This window comes from Myotis lucifugus, unplaced genomic scaffold, assembly GCF_000147115.1.
Source record: "Myotis lucifugus unplaced genomic scaffold, Myoluc2.0 scaffold_18, whole genome shotgun sequence".
In the NCBI taxonomy this organism is placed as follows: Eukaryota; Metazoa; Chordata; class Mammalia; order Chiroptera; family Vespertilionidae; genus Myotis; species Myotis lucifugus.
In genome coordinates, this window is record NW_005871066.1 from 5,317,362 (window position 1) to 5,332,717 (window position 15,356).

Genomic DNA, 15,356 nt, shown 5'->3' on the forward strand with positions numbered 1-15,356 from the left:
GTCGAACGGTCGCTTAGGCATATATATATATATATATATATTAGTAGCTCTGTGCGATGGGACATAAAGCAAGGGTTATTAATGTAAAGACTCAATCAAAGTGTGGGCCCTTGTAGCATAGTAGAGACTTGAGACACACATCAAATATTTAATCTATTGTTTATCAGTTAGGGTGCAAATGCCTTTGAACTCTATCTCACTAGTTTTCTCAGGAACCAAGTTATACTCCCCATTATATTGACAGAGCCAAGTGATGGGTAGAAATAAGGTTAGAAAAGATGTTTACACCTCATGGGGACATTGACATCACTGCTTGATTGTTTCCATTCTAAAATGTGGTCAGATTCTGAAAAACAGCCAGTCACCAGCGACAACCAAGTTTTTGTTTACACTTGCAAGAAGCCTCTGAGCAGTGCAGTGCCACTTGCATTCTTTGGCTGTCCATTTTATGGTATAAATTAATGGTCTTCTTGGTTTGGCCAAAAGCGTTGAATTCCTCTTCACAGAGTCACTTTTCCATAGCGAGACAGTCATCTTCAACACATCTCCAGTCTTGGACCAGCAAGAAATTAAGCAAAGAACATAAAAGTTCAGAGGCTTAGAGAAGAACCTCCTTCAGAGCCTTGGCCCCACTACTGTTGGTGAGGAGAGGTGATAAATATGGCAAGTGTGAAACTAGTACTTGCTTCCTAGAGAGAAATTAATGCCAGAGGGTGAATGTGACAATATGGGTTTCAGGCTTGCCAGGGTCTCTCCTTCCTTTTCATGTCTCTGGAGTTAGTTTGGGATTTTTGCGGCCACCCATCTCCCATTCCATGGAATAGCAGCCGGAGTCAGTCACATGCCAATAGGCTGGCTCCTTTCATTTTATTTCAGCTTCACCCACTCGCATCCTATTCTCCCAACACTAGCCTCATCCTGATGTCAAGACTCTGCCCTGGAACTCCAGTATCCCTCTCCCTCCCCCATGGCATTCTCACTGAAACATCCTTGGAGAATTTTACATCAGATGCAAGCAGTACTGCTTTATCATGCAAATAGACACCATGCCAGACCAAATTTCTACTCGTTCTCCTTTGGTCTTTTGTGGTCACCCTCTGGCATCTTTTCCCCATTCATGTGTTGGATCTAGAAGGGATCTGAGTAATCTTTCCTGTCCATGAGTCCTTCCTCCCCACCCCTGCCATGCCCCATATGTCACTTTCTTAATTTTAGTTACAGCTTTTTAAAGCTAATTTCTTTTGTGAGTAAGGAATATAATCTCTAACTTGTTTCAGCTCAGATGTTAGATAACAATTTGCTACAGAGAATTGGATTCTGAAAGAAGAAGGTAGCTGAATCATTTTAATATACCTGGAATTAACTGAGTACATACATTAGTTTGAAAACTTACAATATATATTTCAAAAGTTATGTCTACTTCCAGCCTGTCTTCTTGACACCCAATGTATTTTCAGTGTGTGCGGAATACAGGCTAATTGTAACATGGAAGCAAATCAAAAGAATAATCAGTAATGCATTCTGAATAAAAATAAAAGTGATTAAAAGTAACTTATTTATTTAAACATTTCCACCATTAGTCATTTCCATTGCCTAAAAACCTAGAATTGACTCTGCTTGGCAAATCTGTAGCCATTCTAATAAATATTTTTACCCCATTTAACTGGAAACCAAATGAACTGGACTAAACATAGACAGTTGTGACTCTGGAACATTCAGCATCATGGTTAGTGGTCTGACATGTGTTTAGTGTGGACAGGAATCTCTCTTCACAAAATTTGCATGCTGAAACCTCTCTGTTAAATTCTTAGGGGTATTTATCTCTAACCCTCCATTTACCTATTACTTTTAGCAATACATGGACAAATTTTCAGTTATCCTAAGTAAGAAATATACTAGACTTTGCCAAAAAGGAGACAACAAGAAACTATTTATTTAATAATTTATTTTTTATTTATTGAAGATAAATTTATTGAGCAGTTGTCATGTTTCAGAATGTTAAGTGCTCAAGACACAGAGATAAAGCCATTGTCCTTTCCCTGAAGAAGTTCACCATCATTCACAGTTTACCACATATGTTCAAATTCCCTCTTATGAACCCAAACAGCAAAGGCTCCCCTTTTTAGGTAGTTCTTTTCTCTCTATTATTTAGAGGAGGCTCTGGCTTAAAACCTTGTCCCAAAAAGTCTGTGTGAGAAATTAATGATTTATGGTAATAGGGCAATTTCAGGAATGAAGCTCATCTGCTTTATGAATCCATGGCTTCTCACACCTCTTCCTCCTTCCTTTATATGCGGGTATTTTAAACTTTTCTTAATCAGACTGAACTCCTTTAATATGTTGCCCAAATTAAAATCCACCAAGGTCAGCCCAGCCAGTGTGTCTCAGTGGTTGAGTGTCAACCTATGAACCAGGAAGTCATGGTTTGATTCCTGGTCAGGGCATGCAGGAGGCAGCCGATCAATGATTCTCTCCCATCATTGTTTCTCTCTCTCTCCCCCTCTCACTTCCTCTATGAAATATATATATTTTTAAATCCACCAAAGTCTGCTCTAGACTCCATTTCTTTTCTTCTCTGTTAGATGGGGCTATCCTTGTCTTATGCAAGGCCATTTACTCTACCTGAATGCTATCAATAACTTCTACTCTGCCTTGTACATCCAACTGACCTTCTCAACTGGATTATTTCTATTGGTATGAAACATGATCAGACTTTTCCTATACTAATTAGTTAATTAATTAACCCTCCCTTACCTATAATTGTGGGTTATATTTCCTCATCTCCCACTCATTGCACAACTCATTCTAATCTGGCTTTATCCCAGCACTGGTGAAACAGCTCTTACTGAGAACATCTATGATTTCCATGTTCCTAATTCCAAAAAAAGATATAATTGTTTCAATTTATTTATTTAAAAATTTCTCAAATCAATTCCTGAGTCCAGTTTAAATGTCAAGTTGTACTATAAAGCACCAGCTATTCCTTCAGAATTTGTAAGGCATGAATCCAATGCCTTCTAGTTTGTGCTGTGACTGCTGACAAGTCTGGCATTATTCTGGTCCTTGTTTTTATATTTTTCCTTTCCCCCCTCTCTGTGGAAGGTTTAAGTACTTCTCGTAGTCTCTGGTGTTTTGAACTTTTCCAAAAGGTCTTAGTGTGATCTGCTTTTAAGCACTTTTTGGGCATATTCTGGTTCTCCAAATTTAGAAACTCGTATAAATTTTCTGGGAAATTTTCTTATGTCATTTCTTTGACAAATTTCTTCTGTATTTTTCTACATTATCTTTTTTTAATTCAGATGATATACCTGTGGCCTCTGTATTAATCAGTGTTCTCCAGAGAAACAGAACAAATAGGACAATAGGATGCAAGCGCACACACACACACACACACACACACACACACACACACACACTTAGAAATTGGCTTAAGTGAGTATGGTAGCTGAGAAGTCCCAAGATCTGCAATTGGCAAGCTATAGACTAGGAGAGCTGAGAGTCTGAGTCCAAAGACCTGAGAATCAGGAAAGTAGATTGTATGTGTTCTAGTCAAAAGCTGGCAGGCTCAGCACCCAAGAAGAGGTAATATTTTAGTTGGAAGTTGAAGTCAAGAAAACCAGACAGAGTGGTTCACTCTTGACTCAGCATTTTTTTTAAGAAAGCCATACTCAGTGGCACCCAGTGGGGAAGAGGACCCTCACTTCATCTGATATCAATAATACTAGCAGTTAACTTTATTGAATATAACAAAGTCCCTGTGCTAATGGAGGTTTTTTTGTTTTTTTTTTTCTGATGTTTGCTGTTAGTTTTATTTATTTATTTATTTATTTATTTATTTATTCAGCTTTTAGAAATCTATTCAGGTCTTTAATTGGTTGAATGAGGCATGCCTGCCTCATAGACAATGACCTATTTTACTCACTTATAGATTCAAGTATTAATTTCATCCAGAAACATCACCACAGTCACACCAAATTATATTTGACAAAATGTCTGGATACCCCATGGCCTAGTCAACTTGACACATAAAATTATCCATCACAGCCTTATTTTTTCTTACTTTCCTATTCTCTATCTCTATCTTTTTGTTTTTCTTTCTCAAAGGTTTTCTCAATTTTTATCCTCTATACTTTTTAAAAAAATATTTTATTGATTTTTTTACGGAGAGGAAGGGAGAGGGATAGAGTGTTAGAAACATCGGTGAGCGAGAAACATCGACCAGCTGCCTCCTGCACACCTCCTACTGAGGATGTGCCCGCAACCAAGGTACATGCCCTTGACCGGAATCGAACCTGGGACCTTTCAGTCCGCAGGCTGACGCTCTATCCACTGAGCCAAACCGGTTTGGCTGTCATCATATTTTTAAACTCCAAGAGCTCTTTCTTGTTTTATAGATCTTTTTTTAAAGAAATCACTTTCACAGATCCAATATCTTCTATAATACTTTTTTCTTTTGAAAACATCAGTCTGTTATGTCATACTCATATTTAAATGCCTTTATGAATCTTCTTATATATACATAAACTCATACTACTTTGAAAAATATTGGAGAGTGAAGACCTGAACTGGCCGAAGACTAAGTGGTTGTTAGAGAAAGGGGAGTGGTTCAGCTGCAGGGGTTGATACTGGCCCTCCTGGCAGATGGCCTTTATTTCTGATTACATTGTACCTACCTGTTTGGAGCAATTCTGTTAGGCATTTGAATTCTCATTCCTGTAACACTGACTCATTAGTCCACCAAAATCTTTGCTTAGGTGATCACCTGTACTCCTTCCCTCAGGGATATTTATTGGGCACTAGCTAGGTGACAGATACTCTGCTAGAGTTGACATTTGTGATTTTGAAGATCGTATCTCTGCTTTTCAGATTCTTTGAAGCCATCTTCAGCCATCAGTGTTAAAATTAGCCATTTAAATATATCACATAGGAAGATGAACCTATAAGTCCATAAAGAGAGAGAGAGAGAGAGAGAGAGAGAGAGAGAGAGAGAGAGAGAATATAATACAAAGAAAGAGAGAGATTTAAGTTGGAAATAAAGATTGAAGAGACATGAGTGGGCAGGTAGGAGTTGATAGTAGACCAAAGTCATTAGCATCACAACCAACTCACGTGCTTGCTTAAAAAACATGGTCCTGGGCAAGTCTCCAAAATTGTGTGGGTGTATTTCCTTTTTCCAAATATACATCTGATTGTATGTGTAATGCTTAGGTCCAGATCTATCCAGTAAGAGTGTGAGGATGACATGGGGAATCTTCATGTTTTTCAATTTCCTGGGTAATTCTGAAGTGCACAAATGCCTGAGATCTCTTAAGAAGGGGACCCAAATCCACAGAGGAGATCAGAAAAGGGTATCTAGAAGGATGAGGTGAAAACTAGGAGAGTAAGTCACAGAATAAGACCTTTGTTAAAGGAGTGGTCAGAAGGATGATGCGACATAAGGATGGCAACCAAGGCTAGGAATGAAAGGCTTTCCTTGGATTCAGCAAGAGGGAAATTCACAGTGTCATTGGTAATGCAGACTCAGCTGAGTAGAGGGGCTTTATGGGGTGGCGAAGCAGAGAACACATTTCATTTTCTGACCGTTTCAAGAAGCATCGCTGAAGGAAAAGAAAGAGGTAAGGTAAGAGCAAGAAGAGCTAGAGGGAAAAGAAGGATCGAGGTCAATGATTTTGTTGTTCTTCAATGAAGGGAGGTAAAGAGTGAAGGATTTAAGCCATGTGCTCCAAAAGTTTTAAGCTTTAGAATGATGAGCATACTGAAGGAGGATTAGGCTGCATGGAAAAAGCAGGTCTTTCATGAAGACAAGAAAGAAGGTGGGAAGGATGACTGTATGAAAAATGGTGGGGGAGGAATGGGGCGAGAAAAGGCGCAATTTTTTCTAGTCTTCTTTTAAAACCTTTACAGAAAGGGTTTACTGTCATAGGCTCAAAGGAGAAAAGAAATTGAAGATGTGCATCAATTAATGCTAATTGTTGCTATTTAAAGACAGATCCTTGTTGCTCGTACAGCAGAGCTAGAAGGCCTGAGTAGTGTCTGTGGAGAAAAGAAAAAGGTTGCATTTGACTTATTTCTATAATCAGATCTGCTTTATTGAAAAGTCTCTGTTTTTATTAGTGACTCTGTGATCCTGAGAAAAAGGGGAAAGAAATAATGGAGTGCTGTATTAAAAGGCTGCATTGGTGGTAACCACTAGAATGCCATGATACTAGCCAGCTTTTCATTAATCTCTGGGACATGAAGTGGTTAACAGAACTTCCAAAAGTGTCCTGCTTCTAACTTAGAAATACCTTTTACTTAGGAGACTCTGACACAAGGCTAAATTCATGGAACATGTTGATTTTCATACCACTTCAAATGGAGCCTAAATCAGCTGTCAGATATTTACAGACAACTTTCCTCATTACACAGAACTTTCTGTGATTATTATACTTGGGCAATGTTTGCGTTTATTTGCACACAGGCATGTCAAGGTAGGGGAGAAGACTCCTTAGGCTGTGCCAGAAATATGTCAAGGCATTCCAGTATTACTCAAGACTGGCTGGGATGAAACAGTGGGTTCTTCCCTAGAGCTTGTCATCACCCTTGCTCAGGTACCTCAGCTTACCATTTCCCCCAACAGACTTCCCTTTACATACCCCATATTAAAAGGCAGAATTCTGCCTGTGCTATTAAAAAAAACACCCATAAGGTCTTAAGACTTACTGCTGGTGCATTTTCCAAGCATCTCTGGAGATTTCTGTGTTCAGGTAATGGGAATTCACAATTAAACTGAAAAAAGACACCTCCAGTCCAAACAGGGGTGAACAGGAACACCAGGCACATGACTAACAGCCATACAAAGAACAGGTCCTTTGACAGGCTATGGGAGTCCATCATAAGGTCTTGGAAAATTGAGTTAAATGAAAACAAAAGACGAAAATGTTTGCAACAGTTCATCTCTTATTTTATGAATTGTGAAACATGCTAGCAAACGGGAGGGTATGTTTACCAACCCATCTTGGCTTGAATTCATGTCTTTCAAGAGCAAAATTAATACATTTGAAGGCAATTTGAGTACAGATGCAAGACAACATAATGTGAAAAATTTTTTCCAGCTTTACAGCCAGACAGATGAGAGTTAAAACTTGGGCTCTGCCACCCACCAGCTACATGACTTTGAATAAGTTAACCTTTAGATCTCAACTTCTTTGTTATTGGAGATTAGCATACAATCACAGATAATTGTGACGATTATGAGAGAATGTAAGTATTATGAGTAAAAATGGACTATACTGTGGCTGGCTTAATAGACTCAACGCAATCAGTGACATGAGTCACATAGTATATTATGGTGAATGAGAGACCAGTCTCTGGGCTCACTTAGCCTGTTCCCAAAGGCCAGTGTGTTCAGATTCTAATCTTCATCATGGGACAAGCAGTAAGGATTCAATGAGATGATACTTATAAAGTTCTCAGTACAGTATCTGACATATGGTTAGCACCCAATAAGTGGAAGCTACTATTAATACCAGAAGGTATCACCCTTTATCACCTTTCTTTACACTGTGGTTATCTACAACACCTTCCATCTCACTGGCCCCTGGAGCCTTTCATCTCTTTCATCTCTTTTTCTGCCTTATTATAAGTGCCTACCACACTGGGATTTAATGGGTCCTTAATAATATCATGTTGAATATTGAATTAATAAATATATAAAGTGCTTGTTACTTAGGAAATAGTAACATAGTGCTTTTTCCTTTTTGAGATCAGCTTCCCTTTCAGTGATTTCAATTTGTCATACTGTATATTTTTGGAAAAAGGAAAACTGAACTATTTCTATGAATGTAAAAAGTTTAGTGAAAGAGAACTTAAAACCAACAATTTGACTCGGGTCAAATTATGGGTATAAATTAAGCTAGTTAAACAGCCTTAATCCAGGATATTGGCAAGATAACTATCATACTCTCGCAGTTTCATTTTATTTTTTTCTAAGGTTAGGACATAAAATGTTAACCCAAGACATCAGAGCTTGGAAGGTGGGAGTGGGTGGGTGGGTAGGTGGGTGGGTAGAGATCAAACAAAGAACTTGTATGCATATATGCATAGCCTATGGACACAGACTATAGGGTGGTGAAGGCCAGGGAGGAAAAAAGGAGATATGTAATGCTTTCAACAATACAGATTTAAAAATAATTAAAAAGCCCCCACAAAAAACCTAGGCCAGTGTTATATCCTCCTGGAATTGTTTGCAAACCTCAATAAATATATTTCATATTTTAATTAAAAAATAAAATAGAAGAAGCCATAATAACAGTAAAATAATTCTAAATAGTTCACTGTGGATTGGTGTCCAAGAACAGAGCAATGACCGTCAGCCACCTCTAGGTCCTATACTGCTAACAGATGGTGAACATTTACACAGCTTGGGCCTAGTTTAGATCAGACTGAGAAGCCCTCCCTGTCACAAGAGGCTCTAATTAGTAGATAGAACATTAGACCATATTAAAATTCCAAGCTAACATCTTATTTGTTAGTTTTAGATTGAACTTATGCCGTGGGGTGACTGATTTTGCTTATTGAAACACACATGTGCACGCACACACTAAAAGAGTAACTCCAACTTTCTGATCTACGGGGATCAAAATAAAGATTTTTCAAAGTCCTCTAGAAAAGGGCTCCAAAGATTTGTTGGATATCAAATAGCTCCTTCAAGACAACATTTTGATGAGTTAAGTGTAAATGAATCAGAAACATATGGATTAAGTTTTCCTTGAAATACACAGGGGCTTAAAAATCAAAGAGGAAGCAGAGCCTGGCCCAGGGTCTTGCAGGTTGTGCCAAACCCAACACATTTGAAGAGCAGTTCAAGATTTTTGAGCGATCCAAAGATGGGGCTAGCCTGACCTACGTCTAGTTCCTACCGTATTGAAACAGAGAACACAAGTCATGCCATTTATATTGCATTATTACTAAAAACCCCTCTTTCCTTGTGGTTTGAAAATTAAGTAAGCCTAGACTTACAAAGGAAAACCCTATAAATGGTGTCTGCAGCACAGAAAGCTCTCTAAAGGCTTGAAGAGCAAGTTCAGAATGTTCTCAGACAGTGTAGCTGTTATTGTCTGACAACGCAATAAAAGTTGGACATCAGCATGGCACCAGAGACTGTCGAATAACCATGTAACTTTGGGTTTGCACTTCAGAAATTCTCCACAATATTGCCAAAAAGGATATGGTGGAATAAAGATTAATTATTTCTGAAAATAAGACATACGTTAATCAGCATTTCTAATCACTCTTCTTATTTGCTATAGATAGTGGATTTTAAAAATTTCTAATTGGTTAATCAGTTCATTGGCAATGTGGGAAAGTTACATTTGAATCTCATCACAGGATACACATGTCCCAAATAGATTTGATCAGTTAAACACTTAAATGCTAAGTCTAATTTTAGTTAGCTTGCTTGTATCACTTGTGACCCACATTGAAGATTTATTAATCTGGTGTTGATTAGTAACTAAATCTCGAAGTCAGCAAGGAGATACAGACTTATGGATCTACTTGGAAAATAGAAACACAATTATTCATATTAAAGATATAATTTTTAAAAAATTATAAGTAATACATGTTCACAGAAAATTTAGAAAATACAGAGAAAGTAAAATGTTGGAAAAAGAATCACCAGGAACCTTGTGTTCAAGAAATAATTTTCAACATTATGGTGCCTTTGTATACAGATAGAAAAAAAATGTAAATACTGTTTTGTGTTCCAAGTTTTCAGTTAATATATTGCAAACATATTTCCAGCTAATTAAACATATTGCTACTACATCACTGATTATAGCAGATACTTTTTGTTGTTCCCAACATTAAGCTAACAAACCAAACTGAGATCAACATGTTTTATAGCTAGTTTTAAGTTTTACCTTAAGATAACTTCCTAGAAGTGTAATTTCTGGGTATAGACAAGTTGTCCTCTAAGAGATGACCTGACACAGAGCCTAGTAACTGACTATTTGGTAAGTGATGAAATTACCCCCCCTAAAGGCAATAGCAATGGCTTCTCTATGGGAGGAGATACAAGTGACTCCTCATTCTCCAGCCAAAATGATGTATTATTTGTCTTTTCAATCTGTGCTCATCATAAAGTCAAAAAAGCAATCTTTTTAAATTTAATTTGCCCTTCCTTAACACTAGTTAATTTAAACATGAATCCTATTTATTAGCCACTTTTATATTTCTTCTTTTGTGATTTAAATTTACATGGCTTGTGTTAGGTTCTCCATTGGTATATTTACTTCTTATAGATCTGTAGGAGTCCTTTATATTTTAAGATATTAACTCTTTTTCACATAGTTTGCAATGTTTTTGTGGCATTTAGAGCCACTTAAGTTTTTATTTAAATTCATTTGTGGTTTTTTTTTATTATGCATCTAATTTTGGTGTTAATTTTTGATGACCTTCCGAAATCCAAAATAATATAAAAATTTTATTATATACTTATCAGTTTTTAATTGATTTTCATGTTTAACTTTTTAAGTCATTTGTTTATTTTGGTGAATAGTATTTTAAGCACATATTTTAAATTAATTAATTATTTTAGCAGAAATTTATTAAGGTGTTTGGCATTTAGTTAGGTTCTGTTTATATAATAATAACTCCTGAAGTGTACTAGGTATGGTTGACAGACTCTAAAGTTGTCTTCCTGATCCCCACCTTCTGGGGTTCACATCTTATATAATTTTTCCCTATGATTTGCTTCTGACCAATAGACCATCTCAAAAGTGATGGGATGTGTGGACACCTCTTTATTTGTCCTTCAATATTAAATGATAGCCTTACTGGGTAAAGTTGTCTTTGTTGCAAGCCCTTGCTTTTCATCCTCTGAATATTTTATGTCAATCCCTTCTGGACTGAAAAGTTTCTGTCGAGAAATCAGCTGACAGTCTAATGTGAACTCCCTTGTAGGTAACTAATTGCTTTTCTCTTGATGATTTTAAGATTCTTTGTCTTAACCTTTGCTCTTATAATTATGTGTCTTGGTGTTCATCTTGTTTGGGACTCTCTGAGCTTCCTGGACTTGTATATCGTGTTCCTTTACCAGATCAGGAAAGTTTGTGGTCATTATTTCTTCAAATAGATTCTCAATTCCTTGCTCTTTCTCTTCTCCTTCTGGTACCCCTATGATGTGGAGGTTGGCTCTCTTTATGTTAGCCCAAAGGTCTCTAAACTATCTTTATTCTTTTTAATTCTTTTTTTTTCTTTTTGCTGCTCTAACTGGTGTTATTTCCTAACTTGTCTTCCAAATTGCTGATTTGATTCTCTGCTTCATCCAATATACTTATTATTCCTTCAGTATATTTTTTATGTCAGATATGGTATTCTTTTCCAACTGGTTCTTTTTCATGGTTTATACCATATGCCCCTTTCCATACTCTTGTATGTAGTTCTCACTAAGTTCCTTAAACATCCTTATAACTATTACTTTGAACTCTTTATTTCATAAATTGCTTATCTCCATTTTTCTGGAGATTTCTTCTGTTGTGTCTGTTTCTTTGTCTTCCCATTTAGATGGTTCCGTTGTGTTTGTTTCTATGTATTAGACAAATCTGCTATTATTCCTAGTCTTTGTGGGATGACCTTAAGTAGTAGGTGTCTTGTGGGACCAATAGCACAGTCTCCTTTAGCACCTGAGCTGGGTGCTCCAGGAATGTCTCTTGTGTGGGTTATGTGGTAACTGAGTCTTGATTGCTATTGGCCCGTTGGTGTGTGTGATCAGCCTTCAGGCTGGGTAACTGTGATTATGGTGTGCGAGCTGTTGTGCAGGTGCTGGCCACATGAAGAGGCATTCGCCTCAGCAAGGTTGAGTGCCTGCTGAGATCTCCCTTTGGATATGCTGTTTTTGAAGCTTATTGAATCCTGCTCTAATGTTGTCTGAAGCTGGCCACTCTGTGTGTTGGTTCTGGTCCATTAGCAAGGGACTCTGGTGCAGGCCAATATCAGACACTGTCTGTGCCCGGCCCTCAGCAACCTGTTTTGAGCCATGAGCAATCCACAGTTTTCGGCTTCCTCTGCTGGGCTTGGGTGTGCATGAGAAGAACCAAGCTGTGCACCAAGGCCAGCTCTTATCACCACTGGGTCTGGGGGAAGGTCAGCAAAAGTCCTGAGGCACCCCGAGATCCACCTCCACTCTGCCTCTGCCTGATGACCGCCTGTTAGGCTCAGTCACTTGGGAGTTCAGGTTTTACACTTTCAGTTCTCTTCCACTGATTGCCTTTAGATCCCACATTACAGGGTTATAATAATTGCAGTGCTATAATGTTTTATTATAGTTCTTAGAGTAAATGGTATCCCTTCTACCAACCATCAATTCTGCTTCTTTTAAAAGAATTTCTTGGCTACTTTAGCATATTTATTTTTCCAGTTCAACTTCAGATCTCTTTGTCAAGACCCACCCTGCCCCCAAACATCTTTTTGGGATTTTCCACTTCAATTTCTTTAAATTTACCAAGTAACTTGGGAAGAATTGACATATTTACAATACTAAACCTTCATTTCAAGGAGTGTGGTATGTTTTCCTAGCTCTTTAAACATAGTTTTTTCCTCATTAAATTTCTGTAAATGTGCCATGGGTAATGCATATTTCTTGAAAATTTCCTATACTTGCTTTTTCTTTACAGTTGCCAAGAGGGTTTTATATATACTGTTACATAAAGATACACAAACACACATTCATACATATAAATACATTATTGTTGCTGGTATATAAGACAGCTATTAATTGTCACATGTTTATTTGTTATGAGAAGCTACAATAAACACTCATTCGTTCTTATAGAGTTTTAGAATAATAGGATCTGTGTATTAGGAAAATAATTATATGCAAATAGTTATATTTTTACTTATTCTATTCTTTTATCTTATTCTTGCTTTTTCTAATTTACTAAATTCACTCAAACTCTTATACAATTAAAAAAGCAAAGTATTAATAAAGGTCATACTTTTGGTATTTCAAATTTTAGTAGGATTATGTGCCTTTTACCAATTCATGTAATGTTGGCTCCTTGGCTGACTTCACATAAAGAGTATTTATCATTTTAGGAAGTATTCTCTTCATTGAGACTATCTTCCATTTAAATTATGTATGGATGCTGAATTGCATCAAATATATTTTGAAACATGTGGATGAACAACTTCTCTTTTTTCCTGTGTCTCTTTTTCACTTGCACACTAGCCTAGACTCTGTGACTTAAACCTGGTGAACACCAGACACTGGGAGCAAGAGTTGTGAAGCTAACTCTAAATATCGGGCCTTCACGTTGGTTTAGCAGGAATATGTACAATGACCAGCAAACAAGGGCTAACTGATGGAAGAGAAGTTTTCATATATCTAATGTTATTCCAGGCTTTATTGGGTGTTTCTTCCTTACCCTATCTTCTCTTTCTTTTTTCTTTTTTTTAAAATATATTTTATTGATTTTTTACAGAGATGAAGGGAGAGGGATAGAGAGTTAGAAACATCGATGAGAGAGAGAAACATCGATCAGCTGCCTCCTGCACACTCCCTACTGGGTATGTGCCCGCAACCAAGGTACATGGCCTTGGCCGGAATTGAACATGGGACCCTTCAGTCCGCAGGCAGATGCTCTATCCACTGAGCCAAACCGGTTAGGGCACCCCATCTTCTCTTTCTATCTCCAGTCGATAATATAACAAAAGAAAGACCTTTGTTTGTTCATACTTATTATGTGTAAGAGAGGTAATATATGTGTTTGGGAAAGGGAGGTGAAGTGGGGTGGATGGCCAAGGCTGTAAGGTGGTTATGTGACCACTATTCATTAAAAAAGCCAAACAAGTCTTTTCTTTAACATGTTGGTTTCTGATGCTTAGTCCAGTCAATTTAATTAAATGACTATCTCCATCTTTCTGACTACTCTTCAGTCTGTCTCTATCTTTGTTCCTCTCTTCCACATTTTTCTCTTAGCAAAGAGAAGTGGTCATATGTCTAAACTGGGAGAAAAACCAGTACCTGAGCTTCATGTTTTATAAGATCTTCATTTTTTCACTTGATTAAGGTGGTGTCTATTAGGCTTCTCCACTGTAAAGTTTGCACTTTTTTTTTGTTTGTAATTAAAATGTTTCACGGGAAGATACTTTGGAATTATCTAAATATCCTATTTTAACCCATTTTAATTTATTAATTATTTGCTATTTCTATGGGCTCATAGTTTATTTTATTCAATGGGTTATAATCTATTTCTACTATAATTAATTTAAATGTTCAAATTGCATTCCTCTCCCAATTTTATAATGGGATTTCTGGCACAGTAAGAAATTCCAGACTTATCTTGTATTTCCCTTACTCTAGTCCTGAATCAGCCATGTCTTCAGGGAGACCATTTAGTGGAGAACGGTATTTAAGAACCAAGATCTGAATACTAGGCATGCTCATTACTATTGAGTATTGCCAATCCCAAGACTTTGTATTGGATAGAGCTAGGCAATTGTACACACACACACACACACACACACACACACACACACATTTTTAATCTGTATCTGATGATGATGAGGGCTTTAACAAAATTTATTTGGTAGGGGATGAGGAAAAAGAGAAGCCAAGATTTACCATGTTATAGTGGAGAGCATGACTTAGAAAAGAGCCAGATAGATTTGGAGAGCCACTTTTCTGGGAGGTTTGGACCTTATCAGTTGAATATATCTGGGAGCCCCTCTGGGTATTCATGGAAGTGTAAAATATAACCAGTTATATGGAGGGAGGACCAAGTTGAAAACAAATCACTGAGGAAAAGAACAATAATTTGAGAAAAAAATCATTTAAAAGGATAAACAACAGAGATCTCATGGAAAAAGATCGTAAGAAATAAAACAAATAATACAAAGGGACCCAAAAACATGCTCTTGTCCTAGAAGAACCTGAATTGGGATACTTAATAAATCCATTTATTATCAACAAAAGAGTAAACACAGACCAACACCTAAAAATCCAAGTAAAAATCTTCAACTACTATTAGTACTACTAGCTACATACATGTATATTTCTCCATATACTCACCAGTACGTGATCTCAATACTAGACTCTGTCCTTCAGCTGGGAAATGTTCCTGGGGTCCACCATCTCCTCTGCTGGCTTCTGAAGAAGTCACATTGTTTACTGAGGAGGTGTTTCATATCAGCCCTGCAATTCTTTCAAAACTTAATCCCATCTGTAAAATATCTAGTAGAAATTCTTGAAATTTTCCATTATTAGGAAGTCACTCTTTGCCAGCCTACAACACTGAGGAAAGTTTTATGATGATAATGATTTTACTTTCCCCTCATTATAAATGTTCTTTGGGAAATAATTTCTTTTGTAATTG